This window comes from Topomyia yanbarensis, chromosome 2 (assembly GCF_030247195.1).
Source record: "Topomyia yanbarensis strain Yona2022 chromosome 2, ASM3024719v1, whole genome shotgun sequence".
NCBI classification, from domain to species: Eukaryota; Metazoa; Arthropoda; class Insecta; order Diptera; family Culicidae; genus Topomyia; species Topomyia yanbarensis.
Window position 1 is genome coordinate 449,982,342 of NC_080671.1, and position 16,831 is coordinate 449,999,172.

The following is a 16,831-nucleotide window of genomic DNA, read 5'->3' on the forward strand; positions in this document are numbered from 1 at the left end:
TGTATGTATGTATGTATGTATGTATGTATGTATGTATGCATGCATGTATTTATGTATGTATGTATGTATGTGTATGTGCGGATTTGTTAACAAAATGTCCACATCGGTTTCTCGGAGATGGCTGAACCGATTTTTACAAACAAAGATTCAAATGAAAGGTATAATATTCCCATAGGTTGCTATTGAATTTCATTTTCAACCGACATCTTGTTCCGGATTACGAGTTTAAGAGTATGGTTACAAAACAAAATTTGTTGATTTGTCCACATCGGTTTCTCGGAATTTTCTGAACCGATTTTGACAAACTTGATTTTAAATGAAAGGTCCATCAGCTGCTGTTGAATTTTGTGTGGATCCGAATTCTGGTTCCTGAATTACAGGGTGATACGTACGATCACGCAGCAAATCCCGATTCTAACGAATTCTGCGATGAATGTAAAAAGGTGTTTTTTTCCAAAATGTAAACACATTCATGTTGCTAAAATATTTGTAGATCTAGGTCACCAACAGTCATTCAAAGTCTCTTTGGCCACACTGGCCACCATCGACGGATCCGGAAGCATCCAAATTCAGAATAACGGTTATATTGGTTTCTCGAAAATGGCTAGACCGATTTGATCAACTTAGTCTCAAATTAAAGGTGTTGCGTCCCCGGAAACTGATATTAAATTCCATCTCCATCCGACTTCCAGCTCCGGAGTTACGGGTTGTGGAGTGCGATCACATAGAAAACTCCGATTCAAACCGATACCGCGATGAATGCAAAAAGGTGTAATAAGAATGAAAGACATTTCCATAATGTTATATTGTACGAACCAGCTATTAAATCATAGTTTGGAGAAATGAGAAAGGCACAATTGCACCGCTAGGTGGATTAAAATAGGTTTTTTTAAATAACTTTTTTTCCTTGAAAGTGCCCAACTTAAATTTTTGACGGTAGATAGGTAACATAATTACCTATCTTGGAACACAATTTCATCCAAATCAAAGATGTTTTTTTATAAATCGACTTTAAATATTTAAAATCGATTTTTTTCAGTGTAGGAGACGATGAAGAATTTTTTCAATATTTGACTAATTTTGTGAAAATCAATAGTGCAACATTTTTTTGTAGGATTTATCATTTTTAGACTATAGCCATTTGAAAAAAATGGTGAAAAAGTTTGACCCTTTTCAAAAGATAGTGTAGATCATTTTTGGAAAAATCTAAGTATGCAAAGTGGCTTTTTGTGATAAAGTTCCCATGTACAGAAAGTTTCATTAAAATATGAGAGGGTGCTGCCAACTCTAAATACGATTTAGCGCGAAATTCGTCATAGTACCTCTATACTTGTTACACTCGAGTTTATGGCTCTTCTTTTACCCTGACCATTGCTGGCACGAAGTACGTTGCTTCGTAAAGCCACTGACTCCCGATTTTCGCCTGTGTCATGTCATCGAACAGTTTACAAAAGAGTTCTGACATTCCGAAGTTGCCAATAAGTTTCCGTTAAACATTACCGTATTTGTTTATGTTGAGTATAAAGTTTACCCAGAAACCCCCCGCTGCATGGTGGGGCAAGTCAGCCCACTTGAATTTACCCTAAATTGGGTTATGGTGAGAGAGAGAGAGAGTGTAGACGAGGAAATGACAAAAACAAAGTGAAGTGCCAGAGTGCTGAAATAGAAAATGTACGGTGAATGATGGAAAGTTTGAAGGTGTAAAGATGAAAACTATATAATTTGTAGAATTATCGGAAGTGAAGCAGAGAAGAACGTGGAGTAGAATATAGATTGGACAGGTAGATTTGTTTGATGAATTGAAGGCAGAATTAATAAATATTGAACTTACAGATTGGATTAATTGAGGCGAAGGAAAAGTTTCTGTTAGCGGTCCGTGGTATTTCGGATACTAAATTGTAAGTGGTATTAAGATAGGAAGAGCAATTGCACATGAAATAAAAAATTGTGTTTGAGAGTCGAGATAATACCGCAAATAGTGAGTTGCATTGCTAAACGAACTCCGAACAATTACCGCCAACAGTTTATATTTTTGAAGGGTTTACTTAGTAGGTTATGCAGCACTCCACCATACCAAGGCTGCGACACCTAGCATTGTGATGGGGCTGCCATTTTGGATATAGCTGACGAGTCATCGCATTTCTCCTTCAGCCGCCTGTTCTTGAACTTTCGCTGTTCCTAACATGGGTAAAAGAAACTCTCCCTACCCCGTCAGCATACGGCTAGAGATATCATCGGGGTTTGTTTCCGGATCTTCGCTAAGCTTAGTCACACCTAAGCTGACCAACGAAGCGAAATTGTTCACCACGCTCAGGCAAACAGTTCGCACGTGTTTTATAATTATGTTCAATTTCCCTTCAGTAACGCCCGCGTAACGCTTTTATTAGTGGAAATATTTGTTCTTGTTTTGTGACTTCAGTCGCGGTTTCCGCCATGTCATTACCAAATCGATTTGCTGTACGTGAGCTAGTTCACGACTTTATGAACATTATTCATAAAACAAAAGGTTGACTCATAGATTCAGGAACATTAGTCAATACATTCTGGATATTTTCTCGTGAACTATTTCACGAAACTTGGAATTTTATTCATATATCCATTCAATCATCGTAAACAAATTCATGATTCCTAACCCGAGTTGTTGTTGCCGTAACTACTTCATTACCAGTTTGCACCAAAAAGTCCATTCATTTCTAATGCAAACTGATTTTAAAGTGATTGCCAAAACAAAAATTGCTACTCAGGAATATATAAGTCACGATCCAATATCCATGCTCATGGACTAGTTCACGTGTCGTGAAATATTGTTTATGTATACGTGAACTGGCTCATGAATCCTAGTATAGTAGTCACAACTTACTATTCGTGCTCGCCAAACATAAGCATAAGCATAAGAGATCGCCCGTAGTTGCTACTCCGTTATTGACCAGAACCAAATTAGGTTGCAAAATGTTCATTGGAACAACATGTTTGGGAATAACATGATGAGCCACATTGTACAATCTATTCTGATCCCTACATGCTGATCAATACCGACGCCGGCCACGTCCGAATGCAGATCTTCTGGGAAAGGAAGGAATGTTAGTCCGATACATGTTGCTACTAGAGACCGAGCAATCCTCTGCATCTCCATATGTATCACGGGAAGGGGAGAGTTGTTAATAAGTGTGCCAATAGCGTTATCATGTAATAATTGCTCTGGGCATTCGGCTGCCGAGAATTTGGGAAATTTATCATTTGTTGTATTAATACGATTAGCAAAATAAGCAACTTGAACTCCGAAAAGCCGGCTATAAGGAGCACTGCTTATATTTCTTAATAATATTCAATCACGCGACGAATTTTTTCGTGGTTTCTATCGTGTCGGTGCTGATTTTACCCGGCGATCGTTTGAATAAAATGAGGAATCTTATACAGAAGGTTCATCAGACTCTTCCATAGGTGTCGCGAAGTTGGTGTTCTAGGATTCGCTCCATGCAAGCGATGCGACCTGTACATAGTTTATTAGGTAGTACTTTAGTAAGCTTTCGAGAACACGATCGCTCGAAAAAGATCTTGTTTAGTTTTTGGTTCTTTTTAAACTCTGGGTAGCCGGCTACCGAGAGTATCCTATGTTTTCTAAACAAAAGCAATTTCAACTCCACACAACCGATCGTGGGAGTATTGCCTAGAAAAGCTAATCTTATCTGCATAATAAGCCGGATCACTATTTATTGCGACATTATTTAGACTAATTTCGCTATACCTTCTCCACAATATATTTTTTGGGTTGCAAACTACCGAGTGATAACACGTTATACACACAAAGAGTTATGATAGCTCGAGATGTTATAAATCAACGAAAGTATTTCCTATTTCTAATATCGGATTGTTTGCGAAATACACGTATACGAACGATTATATCGAACATTAAAGGGGAATACAGGGGATCGTTAACCTGATGCACGGGCTTGCCACCAATAACGGAACTTGAAATTAGATTCATTAAAATAGACGCGGCGAATTTTCAGTGCGTATTGACCCGCGATCATCAATACTAGTCAAATTAGTCTTATTGGAGCTGATTTCCTAACAACTATTCATTTTACGGTATTGTTTTCTCCGCTAGATCTGTTCGCACCCTCTCATTCTGCTACTATTGGCAGAAGGCTGATAGCACCCAGTCGTCGCCGGTCTAAGGACCAAATGCCATTAATAAACTTAGACCCGCGTGGAGGCATGAGATAGAATTGAAAGCTAACCAATGAACATGACTGCAAAACACTTATTCCTCGTGCTGACATAACTGAAGGTAATTGCTTACCGGTCCCAGATTCCTCTCGCGAATTGTCAATTTTCAAACCTCAAATATTCGTGCTCGTCAAACAGTTCACAAATTCATGAAATATTATTCATGTATTAGTGAACTAGTTCGTGTCTCCTAGTACATGGTTTACGATCTATTTTGTGTGCTTGTAATATTTAGAATATATTTCATGCAACATGATAATGAAACTTTCACGTAAACTCTTTCACAAAACTTGGGCTATTAATCGTGGAATCATTATTGTTGTAGCAATAGTTGCGAGCATTTGATGTAAGAAAAGTATTAGGACCTCGAACATCGTTATTCATTTGATAAGGTTCAGTGTGATGTCTTGACAGAAAACGAAAACTAGTGTTCATCACCTCAAATCATGTTCGTGATATAATTCACAGAATAAAGCACTTGAGTCACATTACAACGAGTGTCAAACTCGAAAGCGAGCTCTAGAAAAAAAATAAAAATATCACGATAACGCGTTGCACAGCATAGCATAGCAAAAACGACCGCACTCATCATGGGTGGCTGATACAGTGAAATCTTTTTATTTAATAGTATAGTTCACTGCACACCTGGCCATGTCCTTACGATCGCCAAAGGGAAGGATATGTTAGTTGAATACCTACTTAAGAAGATGCGGGGAACACACGGAATCTCCATAGATATTACGGATGTTAGAATTGGTTAGTAGGGAAGGAAAGTGGGTTGAGGGGTTAGGAGTGATTTATATGATATTCAATATTGGATAATACAAATTAATTATAAATTAGATCGATCTCACCAAATTTACTTTGCTGGTCCGTAACAGGTGTAGGCTTCAGGAACCACCGTTTTCTTACTTTTTCGGAGCGTTCCCCTTCGATTGGATACAGCAACAATAAAAAATCTGAGATGTATTTGACGAAGAAGGCATTAATGATGATCCGGGTGGATGGTCTGACTGCAAATCACTAGCATACCGATACCTGCTGACGTACCCTCTAGGCTGAATATATCACTATGCAGACTATTAAACACAACAGACTCGAATGTGCCAGAATACATCGCAGTTCTGAAATCTCCTCAGCCCGAGAAAAAAACCGAAAATCGCACCACCAAAAATTTTCTTGTGTGAAAAAACTTGACAGATCAAGAAATTGCATCCACCCTTGGTCTACTCTTTCTTCCTTTTCCTCTCTAGAAAAAATATCACGATAACGCGAATAGAAATTATGAAAATCGTGACTATGATCTAGAGATGGTCGGGTTCGGGTTTTTGGACCCGAAACCCGGACCCGACCCGAACCCGACGGGTTTCGGGTCGGGTTCGGGTTCTGAAAATTTAAGCTTCTCGGGTTTGGGTCGGGTTTTCAAATTTGAAATTCTCGGGTTCGGGTCGAGTCCGGGTTTTTGAAATTTTGAACTTTCGGGCTCGGGTCGGATTCGGGTTTTTCAAATTACAAATTATCGGGGTCGGGTCGGGTTCGGGTTATAAACAAAACAACCCAACCATTTCATGACACTGTTTGCGTCTATACACAAAACGCAGTCTTTTTGCCTTTCTCAATAGAAAGGTATTGCAATTGCTCTGAAAACCGACTTTTTAACGGAGGCCCGGAGGGCCGAGTGACATATACCATTCGATTCAGTTCGTCGAGTTCGGCAAATGTCTGTGTGTGTGTATGTATGTGTGTGTGTATGTATGTGTGTGTGTATGTGCGTCTGTGTGTGTGTACGCGAACACAATCTCACTCACTTTTCTCAGAGATGGATGAACCGATTTTTACAAACTTAGTCCCAAATGAAAGGTGCAACGTTCCCATAGGCTGCTATTGAATTTCTAATGGATCCGACTTCCGGTTCCGGAATTACAGGGTGATGAGTACGATCACGCAGAAAACGTCGATTTTAAGAAATTCTGCAATGAATGTATAATGGTGAAAATTTTTCCAAAATGTGACCACAATTGCTTCGATTTGTAGTATTAGGCCATTAACAGCCATTCAAAGTCTCTTTGGTCACATTGGCCACCATCATCGGTTCCGGAAGCCCCGGCGGAAGTATCCAAATTCAGACTAACAGTCACATCGGTTTCTCGGAGGTGGCTGGACCGAATCAACCAAACTTAGTCTCAAATGAAAGATGTTGCGTCCCCGCAAATGGCTATTAAATGTTATCCCCAACCGACTTCCGGTTCCGGAGTTACGGGTTGTGGCGTGCGATCACATAGCAAATTGTGATTCAAGCCGATACCCCGATGGAAGCAAAAAAGGTAAAAATTTCGCTAAAATGTCTCTCAAATAACTTAACTTTGCAGTTCTAGGTCACCGACGGCCAAACAAACTTTCGTTGACTACATTGACCACCATAGACGGTTCCGGAAGTGCCCGGGAAAAGCGGCCATCTTTCATAACTAGCAAACTCATATCAGTTTCTCGGAAATGGTTGGGCCGATTTTCACAAACTTAGTCCCAAATGATAGCTCTATTATCCCCACAGATGTCTGTAAAATTTCGCACGGATCGGTTGTATGGTTCCGGAAATATAGACTGAACGGTCCGGTCACACATGAAATTCCCATATAAGCCGGAACTCTAATTTTTTTTTCAAAGGGGGGACCCCATGAAATTTCAAAAATCGAATTCGTATTTTTGATGCCAAACATCTTTAAAATGCATGAAACGTCGAGATTTTATGTTATCTCGAAAAAATTTTTTTTTATAAAAATCGACTTTTTGGGACTTTGCCGATTTCGCACCTTTTTGCCTTTCTCAATAGAAAGGTATTGCAATTGCTCTGAAAACCGACTTTTTAACGGAGGCCCGGAGGGCCGAGTGACATATACCATTCGATTCAGTTCGTCGAGTTCGGCAAATGTCTGTGTGTGTATGTATGTGTGTGTGTATGTATGTGTGTGTATGTGCGTCTGTGTGTGTGTACGCGAACACAATCTCACTCACTTTTCTCAGAGATGGATGAACCGATTTTTACAAACTTAGTCCCAAATGAAAGGTGCAACGTTCCCATAGGCTGCTATTGAATTTCTAATGGATCCGACTTCCGGTTCCGGAATTACAGGGTGATGAGTACGATCACGCAGAAAACGTCGATTTTAAGAAATTCTGCAATGAATGTATAATGGTGAAAATTTTTCCAAAATGTGACCACAACTGCTTCGATTTGTAGTACTAGGTCATTAACAGCCATTCAAAGTCTCTTTGGTCACATTGGCCACCATCATCGGTTCCGGAAGCCCCGGCGGAAGTATCCAAATTCAGAGTAACAGTCACATCGGTTTCTCGGAGGTGGCTAGACCGAATCAACCAAACTTAGTCTCAAATGAAAGATGTTGCGTCCCCGTAAATGGCTATTAAATTTTATCCCCAACCGACTTCCGGTTCCGGAGTTACGGGTTGTGGCGTGCGATCACATAGCAAATTGTGATTCAAACCGATACCCCGATGGAAGCAAAAAAGGTAAAAATTTCGCTAAAATGTCTCTCAAATAACTTAACTTTGCAGTTCTAGGTCACCGACGGCCAAACAAACTTTCGTTGACTACATTGACCACCATAGACGGTTCCGGAAGTGCCCGGGAAAAGCGGCCATCTTTCAAAATTTACGAACTCACATCAGTTCCCCTGAAATGGTTGGGCCGATTTTCACAAACTTAGTTCAAAATGTATCATGTAAAAAATCAACAGAATTGCTATCTTGACCTTTTATTTACAAACACTCAGGATGATTTCTGTGTATCTGAATCTTTGGCTCCTTTGTGGAAAAATGAAGCTTTTCATACTGCTATTGAATTTTCTTTGTTCATCCATAAAAATCAAGAACCCAACGTCTATGACTTTGAGGAAGTCTTTGAATACCATAAAGCTAATTATGACAATATCAGACGGAAGGTAGGTAATGTCGACTGGCAAAATACTCTTAGGAATGAAGCGAATATTGAAACCGCCCTGGACGTATTTTACAAAATAATTTTCGAAATTATTCATGAAGAGGTGCCCATTAAGAAGAAAAGACGACACGGTAGCTCGAAGCATCCTATTTGGTACAATAGGCAAATTAAAAATCTGAAAAATAGGAAACAAAAAGCCCACAAGCTATACAAGAAAAATCAAAATAACGAGCACTTGGAACAATATCTCGACATTTGCGATAAACTAAATATTGCCATAGATTCTGCACTTGCGGATTACAACTCCAAAACTGAACAGCAGATTAAATCCAGTCCAAAAAATTTTTTTAACTACGTCAAAACTAAATTAAAATCAGATAATTTCCCATCAACAATGCACTTGGATGACAACGTACATAATAGCCCGAAAGAAATCTGCAACCTATTTGCAACATTCTTCCAAGAAATATATACAACTTTTTCTGAACAAGACCGCGATCGCGATTATTTTGCTTTTCTTCCAGATTTTCCTATGGATATTGGCGTCAGTCATGTCATAGTGGAGGACATTTTCAATGCTCTAAACCATTTGGATTCATCAAAAGGTGCTGGCCCTGATGGAATTCCACCATTATTTATGAAAAACCTAGCAACCGAGCTTACAACTCCATTGTTCTGGCTCTTTAATATGTCTTTACAATCTGGAGAGTTTCCCAAAACATGGAAGAGTTCTTTCTTAGTACCTATATATAAATCTGGGAAAAAATCTGACGTTCGCAATTATCGTGGAATAGCCATAATCTCCAGCATTCCGAAACTTTTTGAATCAATCATTAACGAAAAAATATTTCTTCAAATAAAAAACAGAATTACTAACCTCCAACATGGCTTCTTCAAAGGTCGTTCGACCTCAACAAATTTACTAGAATTTATTAACTATTCACTGATTGCAATGGACAATGGAAACTACGTGGAAGCACTTTACACAGACTTTAGTAAAGCATTTGATCGAATCGACATCCCAATGTTACTTTATAAATTAAAAAAGATGGGAATTGAGCCTGAGCTGCGTACGTGGTTAGAATCATATCTATCCAACCGCCAGCAAATAATCAAATTCAAAGGAAAGCAATCTAATCCAATTGAAGTCACCTCAGGAGTTCCACAAGGCTCTCATTTAGGACCTCTATTGTTTATTTTATATGTGAACGATATTTCCTTCCTTCTCAAAAAACTGAAAGTACTAATCTATGCCGATGACATGAAACTTTACTTGGAGATAAGAAATGCCGAGGATATTGATACATTCCAAAACGAAATTCTAGTTTTCCACACGTGGTGTCAAAAAAGCCTCCTACAGCTAAACGTGAAAAAATGCAATTCAATCACTTTTAGTCGAAAACGACAAACATCGAATGTTGTGATTACCTTAGGAAGACAGACTGTAGCAAAATGTGAAAGAATTAGGGATTTAGGCGTTATATTAGATTCCAAGTTAAATTTTATTGATCATTATAACACAATTATTCACAAAGCTAACAACATGCTCAGTTTTATAAAACGCTTTAGTTATCATTTTGTAGATCCGTATACAATCAAAACATTATATATTGCTTATGTTAGGTCGATATTGGAATATTGCAGCATCGTTTGGTGCCCTTTTTCAAGCACACATGAAGAAAGAATAGAATCTGTACAAAAACAATTCATATTATTTGCCCTTCGTAAACTAGGTTGGATAGCATTTCCTTTGCCATCTTATGAAGCACGCTGCATGCTTATCAATATACAAACATTGAAGGAACGTCGTGAATTTGCAATGCTTTCGTTCATTAATAATATCGTCTCGCATCGTATTGATTCAGCCGAAATTTTATCCAAATTGAACTTTTATGCACCTTCTCGACAGCTACGAAACCGAAGCATATTCTCAATAACTCCATATCGCACAAATTATGCAAAATATGGCCCTATAAATCGAATGATGGCTGTTTATAACCGCTATTGCGAATCAATTGATTTTACAATGTCCAAACTAAAACTCACACAATATTTTATACATAAAAGAAATTCTAACGCATAAGAAAATGATTCTGTAAAAGCTGAAATTGTTTTATTTATAATAAAATTACGTATATATATATATTTTAGTAAATAAGAAAAATGTAAACATTACTGTAACTATACCAGTCTACATCGATTGACGAAATAAATAAATAAATAAATAAATAAAATGATAGCTCTATTATCCCCACAGATGTCTATAAAATTTCGTACGGATCGCTTATATGGGTCCGGAAATATAGACTAAATCGTCCGGTCACATATGAAATTCCCATATAAGCCGGAACTCAAATTTTTTTTCCAAAGGGGGGACCCCATGAAATTTCAGCAATCGAATTCGTATTTTTGATACCAAACATCTTTAAAATGCATGAAACGTCGAGATTTTATGTTATCTCGAAAAAAATTTTTTTTTATAAAAATCGACTTTTTGGGACTTTGCCGATTTCGCACCTTTTTTCAGTTCAATATTACCGTGGCTGTTTTTTCTTTTTCAAAATTTTAGAACTCGAATAATGATTTATTTTCCTGTATATAGTTGTCATGTGATGTATAATAATAAAATGTAATATATGCATTTAAAAGTTTTTAATGAATATAAACAACGCACACATTCTCGTGATTCATGATTGAGAAAGGCACAATTGCACCGCTAGGTGGATTAAAATAGGTTTTGAATATTTTTGTTCGATCATGGATGTCTGTTCTCTGTGAATTTAGGTACTTTTGAGCTGTGCGTCACTTTCGCACTTATTAGTGTTGTCAAAAACAAAACTTAAGATTAGACTCAGTCGAGGTCCTCCGTGCAGTAAGGTACTTTTGAGTTGTATACAGTCGTGATTCGTGAATTTGATTCGTTAGTTGGACCAAATACAAATATATAAGATTTTATGGTCACCGCAACATATTTATTTCATGGACTTGTTGACTTTTCTCGGTTCACCGAGAAAAGTCAACAAGTCCATGAAACAAATACAAATATGTTAATACGGAACCCTCTGATGATTTTTCGCGGACTCATTTTAAGCTACTCTGTACCTGGAAAGGTTCAGTGTCAAAATGACAGTGTACTTTAACGGATTCTTCCGAAAACCAAGCATGGGAAAATTCGTTCACTCGCGCGACTGTTGCTAACTGTGGATCACAAAGTAATCAAAATTTTGTGCTCGCTAATTAACCATAATCAACGCATGAAGGGAGAAGTCTAATAACTTCAGAGCAGGTCACTAGATGAGCAAACTGCGAATCAAAAGTGAAGCTTAAAAAATTTAAGAGCAGCGTCAATTCTTCGCTCGTGAATGTTTGTCACGTAGCTTCGCGAAGCTCACAAAGGTTTCTTCATGCATGATTAAAACATAGTACCTATTTTTGCACTGGATTTTTTTGCTAACAGATCGCGTTATGGGTAGTTTTGTGATACACTACTAGCAATTTGATCTACTGAAGGTCCTTGCGGCCTATTTGTTAGCAGTGCATTGTTGCAAATTTTTAAAACCATTGATTATCAGCTAGTTTTAAAATAGTATATGGTTTTCCAAGTATTAATTATATTGTGCGTATATGAAAATGAAATAAAACTGTATAATGAAAATCCTATGCAAACCGCGAACCGCTCGAGAAGAGCTTCGCGAACGAAGCCATCCGCGTTGGGGAAGGAAAGAATTAAAACACAACTGATGTACTTCTTCGTTGGTTGTTCTAGCTTTGAATCGCATGTGTCCGTAACAACAGGTTGCTAGGTATCATTTTCGAAGCTAACAGAATGCATCACAACTGAAGAAAGCTTGCTTGCGAAGCGCGAACGATCGGTTCACGATGCGATTTTTCCCATGCTTGCCGAAAACTGGCAACGCTTAATAAATAATAATATTGATCGTAACGTTACCATAGATACTCTTTTCTATACAAAAAACTACAAGGGGCAGCCTTATGGGGTTGCACGAGCTGTAGACGTAGGACTATACTACTTAATGTAAAATATTTATTTTCTAAGTACATTTATACTAATAATAAATCTAACATATTTCTTACGTATGGTTTAATCACAACCAATCAACATCGAATATTACATGTTGAACCAAACCTTCTTGGTGATCAGGTCATTTCATTTGTAGTAGGTGATCGAATCCGATTAAACATATTTAAGAAGATCTGAAGAAAGAAGACAGAAAACTGTGACCGGAGTAATATCTGGAACTGAATCTTTATAGCATAAGCTTAGCTTGCAAAAACTTTTCGATTGTGTGTGGTAAAAAACCCGGTCATGTATAGACCAAGCATTCTAGTTATATTTTGCCATTATTGTAACTTTCCTAAAGTACGCATTCAAATATAGCAAATGCAGTGGTCTTAATCATATATCGAAACTATAAATATACAAGAATCGAAAACAATTTTATATATGGACAAGATTCTTTTTTGTAGCGGTTTTTCCAGTGGCAGTGTATTCATTTATAAATAGGCTTTATAGTATGTACCTATTAGTACAATCAAAATACTATAGGCTGAGTGGAAATGAATCACGTGATGGGGAAATGAATCAATGAATTGATCGAACGTAAATAATAAACTTTCGTTGTGCAATTTAGAAACAAATTAGATCTACCTACCAACACATTCGCCTCAAACATTAAACCCAAGCGCACAAAGCAAAATGAACTAACGCTGATGATGATGGGTAGAGCGAAAGAGACAACTAATACCACGATACTATGTTAACCGTGTTTGCTAAAGTTTTATCCCCTCTTGTATATGTATAAGTTAGCTGTAAAGTTTTTTTTCAGTTTCATCCCGAATATTTGGTGACCATTCCTGTAAGATAACCGCAATGGTATTTGGACCTTAAAAAACCATTCCCTGAAGTTTCCTCTTATCATTAGCGAAACGATACACCAACGCTACCGGCAATCATATTGACTATTCCACTTATGGTCAGCACCACTTGTACCATTTGCCGAATAGGTCGTTAAGTAACGTTACCATTCAAAAATGCCAATTTCCTCAAACAAATTTTAGGGTATATTATAAGGGGAATGGTGATCTTATAATCCATTTTTGCGGTACTACATTGTTATTGGATATAACAAGGTACATTAAACATTCTACCATAAACATTTCTTCGCCATGCTGTGCGATTAGTATAATCTTACACTACACACAATTCATTTAATGTTTTTGCCTTTCTCAATAGAAAGGTATTGCAATTGCTCTGAAAACCGACTTTTTAACGGAGGCCCGGAGGGCCGAGTGACATATACCATTCGATTCAGTTCGTCGAGTTCGGCAAATGTCTGTGTGTGTGTATGTATGTGTGTGTGTATGTATGTGTGTGTGTATGTGCGTCTGTGTGTGTGTACGCGAACACAATCTCACTCACTTTTCTCAGAGATGGATGAACCGATTTTTACAAACTTAGTCCCAAATGAAAGGTGCAACGTTCCCATAGGCTGCTATTGAATTTCTAATGGATCCGACTTCCGGTTCCGGAATTACAGGGTGATGAGTACGATCACGCAGAAAACGTCGATTTTAAGAAATTCTGCAATGAATGTATAATGGTGAAAATTTTTCCAAAATGTGACCACAACTGCTTCGATTTGTAGTACTAGGTCATTAACAGCCATTCAAAGTCTCTTTGGTCACATTGGCCACCATCATCGGTTCCGGAATCCCCGGCGGAAGTATCCAAATTCAGACTAACAGTCACATCGGTTTCTCGGAGGTGGTTAGACCGAATCAACCAAACTTAGTCTCAAATGAAAGATGTTGCGTCCCCGCAAATGGCTATTAAATTTTATCCCCAACCGACTTCCGGTTCCGGAGTTACGGGTTGTGGCGTGCGATCACATAGCAAATTGTGATTCAAACCGATACCCCGATGGAAGCAAAAAAGGTAAAAATTTCGCTAAAATGTCTCTCAAATAACTTAACTTTGCAGTTCTAGGTCACCGACGGCCAAACAAACTTTCGTTGACTACATTGACCACCATAGACGGTTCCGGAAGTGCCCGGGAAAAGCGGCCATCTTTCATAACTAGCAAACTCATATCAGTTTCTCGGAAATGGTTGGGCCGATTTTCACAAACTTAGTCCCAAATGATAGCTATATTATCCCCACAGATGTCTGTAAAATTTCGCTTGATCGCTTGTATGGTTCCGGAAATATAGACTGAACGGTCCGGTCACACATGAAATTCCCATATAAGCCGGAACTCAAAATTTTTTTCATAGGGGGGACCCCATGAAATTTCAGAAATCGAATTCGTATTTTTGATGCCAAACATCTTTAAAATGCATGAAACGTCGAGATTTTATGTTATCTCGAAAAAATTTTTTTTATAAAAATCGACTTTTTGGGACTTTGCCGATTTCGCACCTTTTTGCCTTTCTCATATAGAAAGGTTATGCAATCACTCTGAAAAACGTCAACCTAATCCCGGCCCGGAGGGCCGAGTGTCATATCCCATTCGACTCAGTTCGTCGAGAACGGAAAAAGTCTGTATGTGTGTGTGTATGTGTGTATGTATGTGTGTGTATGTGTGTGTGTATGTATGTGCGTATGTGTCAAACAATGTCACTCATTTTTCTCAGAGATGGCTGGACCGATTTGCCCAAACTTAGTATCAAATGAAAGGTGCAACCTTCCCATCGGCTGCTATTGAATTTTGGATCGATCGGAATTCTGGTTCCGGAATTACGGGTTTCAGAGTGCGGCCACACAGAAATTTCTCATAAAAACTATAGGAAAAATTAAAAATAGAATTTTTATTTTTGATGCTAAATGTATTCAAGGTGCATAAAACGTCGAGATTTGATGCAAACACGAAAAAAATTTGACGAAGATTCACTTTTGTGGATTTTGCACATTTTTGTCTTTCTCATATAGAAAGGTTATGCAATCACTCTGAAAAACGTCAACCTAATCCCGGCCCGGAGGGCCGAGTGTCATATCCCATTCGACTCAGTTCGTCGAGATCGGAAAAAGTCTGTATGTGTGTGTGTATGTGTGTATGTATGTGTGTGTATGTGTGTGTATGTGTGTGTGTGTATGTGCGTATGTGTCAAATAATGTCACTCATTTTTCTCAGAGATGGCTGGACCGATTTGCCCAAACTTAGTCTCAAATGAAAGGTGCAACCTTCCCATCGGCTGCTATTGAATTTTGGATCGATCGGAATTCTGGTTCCGGAATTACGGGTTTCAGAGTGCGGCCACACAGAAATTTCTCATAAAAACTATAGGAAAAATTAAAAACAGAATTTTTATTTTTGATGCTAAATGTATTCAAGGTGCATAAAACGTCGAGATTTGATGCAAACACGAAAAAAATTTGACGAAGATTCACTTTTGTGGATTTTGCACATTTTTGCCTTTCTCATATAGAAAGGTTATGCAATCACTCTGAAAAACGTCAACCTAATCCCGGCCAAATTTTTTTTTCGACTCGCTTAAGGTTTCTGGATTTTAACAGGGGCGTAGTTGATGGTTTACGGAGAGGGGTTACACTCCCCCTCTACTGTTCACTCCCCTCCTTTAAAAATCTCCTTAAATCACCCCTCAGACCACCACCTCATACCCCTCCCTTTCTAACCCATCATCTTTAAACCACCACTATATTACAAAGCATACCAATTTAAGCTGGGGAGTCGTTCGTTCATGGGACTTTCGCCCTCCTCACATACCCATCGCCGCATGACAAAATGAGTTAGCAAGCAGATAACATTGATCTAATGCTGATTAGGCTAATGGAGTATGATATTTTTTTGTTTCAAGTGTTTCACCGTCGACACGTAGCTCATCAAGTTCGTGGCTGGCATGCCATTGTGTATAAGTGCAAAGTGTACTAAGAATGTAATGGACATTTCCACAATTATGTTGAACATAAAAAGCCTCCGTGCCATAGTTTAGAGAAATGAGAAAGGCACAATTGCACCGCTAGGTGGATTAAAACAGGTTTTTGTTTTATTTTTTAATGCATATAGCGACGAAAGAGGCAAGGAAAGGACGAAGATGAATGCTCTGAATTTCGTCGTTCATTGAATAGGTATGAGAAGGCAGGCTCTGGTTTGCACCAATCGAGCATAAGTATCAATGGAACATACCCAGTTTCTGCACTTACGCTAGAAAGTGCAAAACCAGTGAGTGGAATAAATTTGGTACACATCAGTCGAAAAGTCCAAAGGTGCAAATCAATTTTTATCAAATTTTGTGAAAATTGTTTCACGTTAATGAGATAATTTTTAGCCGATTTTCAGGATGTTGTTTCAAAACAACTTTGCGCATTTAAGGGTTAAGAAACCAGTAAGGCCATATCTGTTTGTTTTTTTATTATTTGGGAGGCACCATGCGAGTGACTCATGCCGAAAGACATCCAATCGGTTTAAGGAAGAACGTGCACAAATAATTTCCTCTGTCCTTTTCAGCACAATAAAATATTTCTAATAAGAGTTATAATTGAAATTTTAGTTTACCAGGAATAACTTCCTTATCATCGACTTTTCCATTCTCTTTTCTAATCAAAGTGTTAGAAATTATAATAGCGTCGATTGTGGCAACTGCGTTCGCAACGTATATATAATA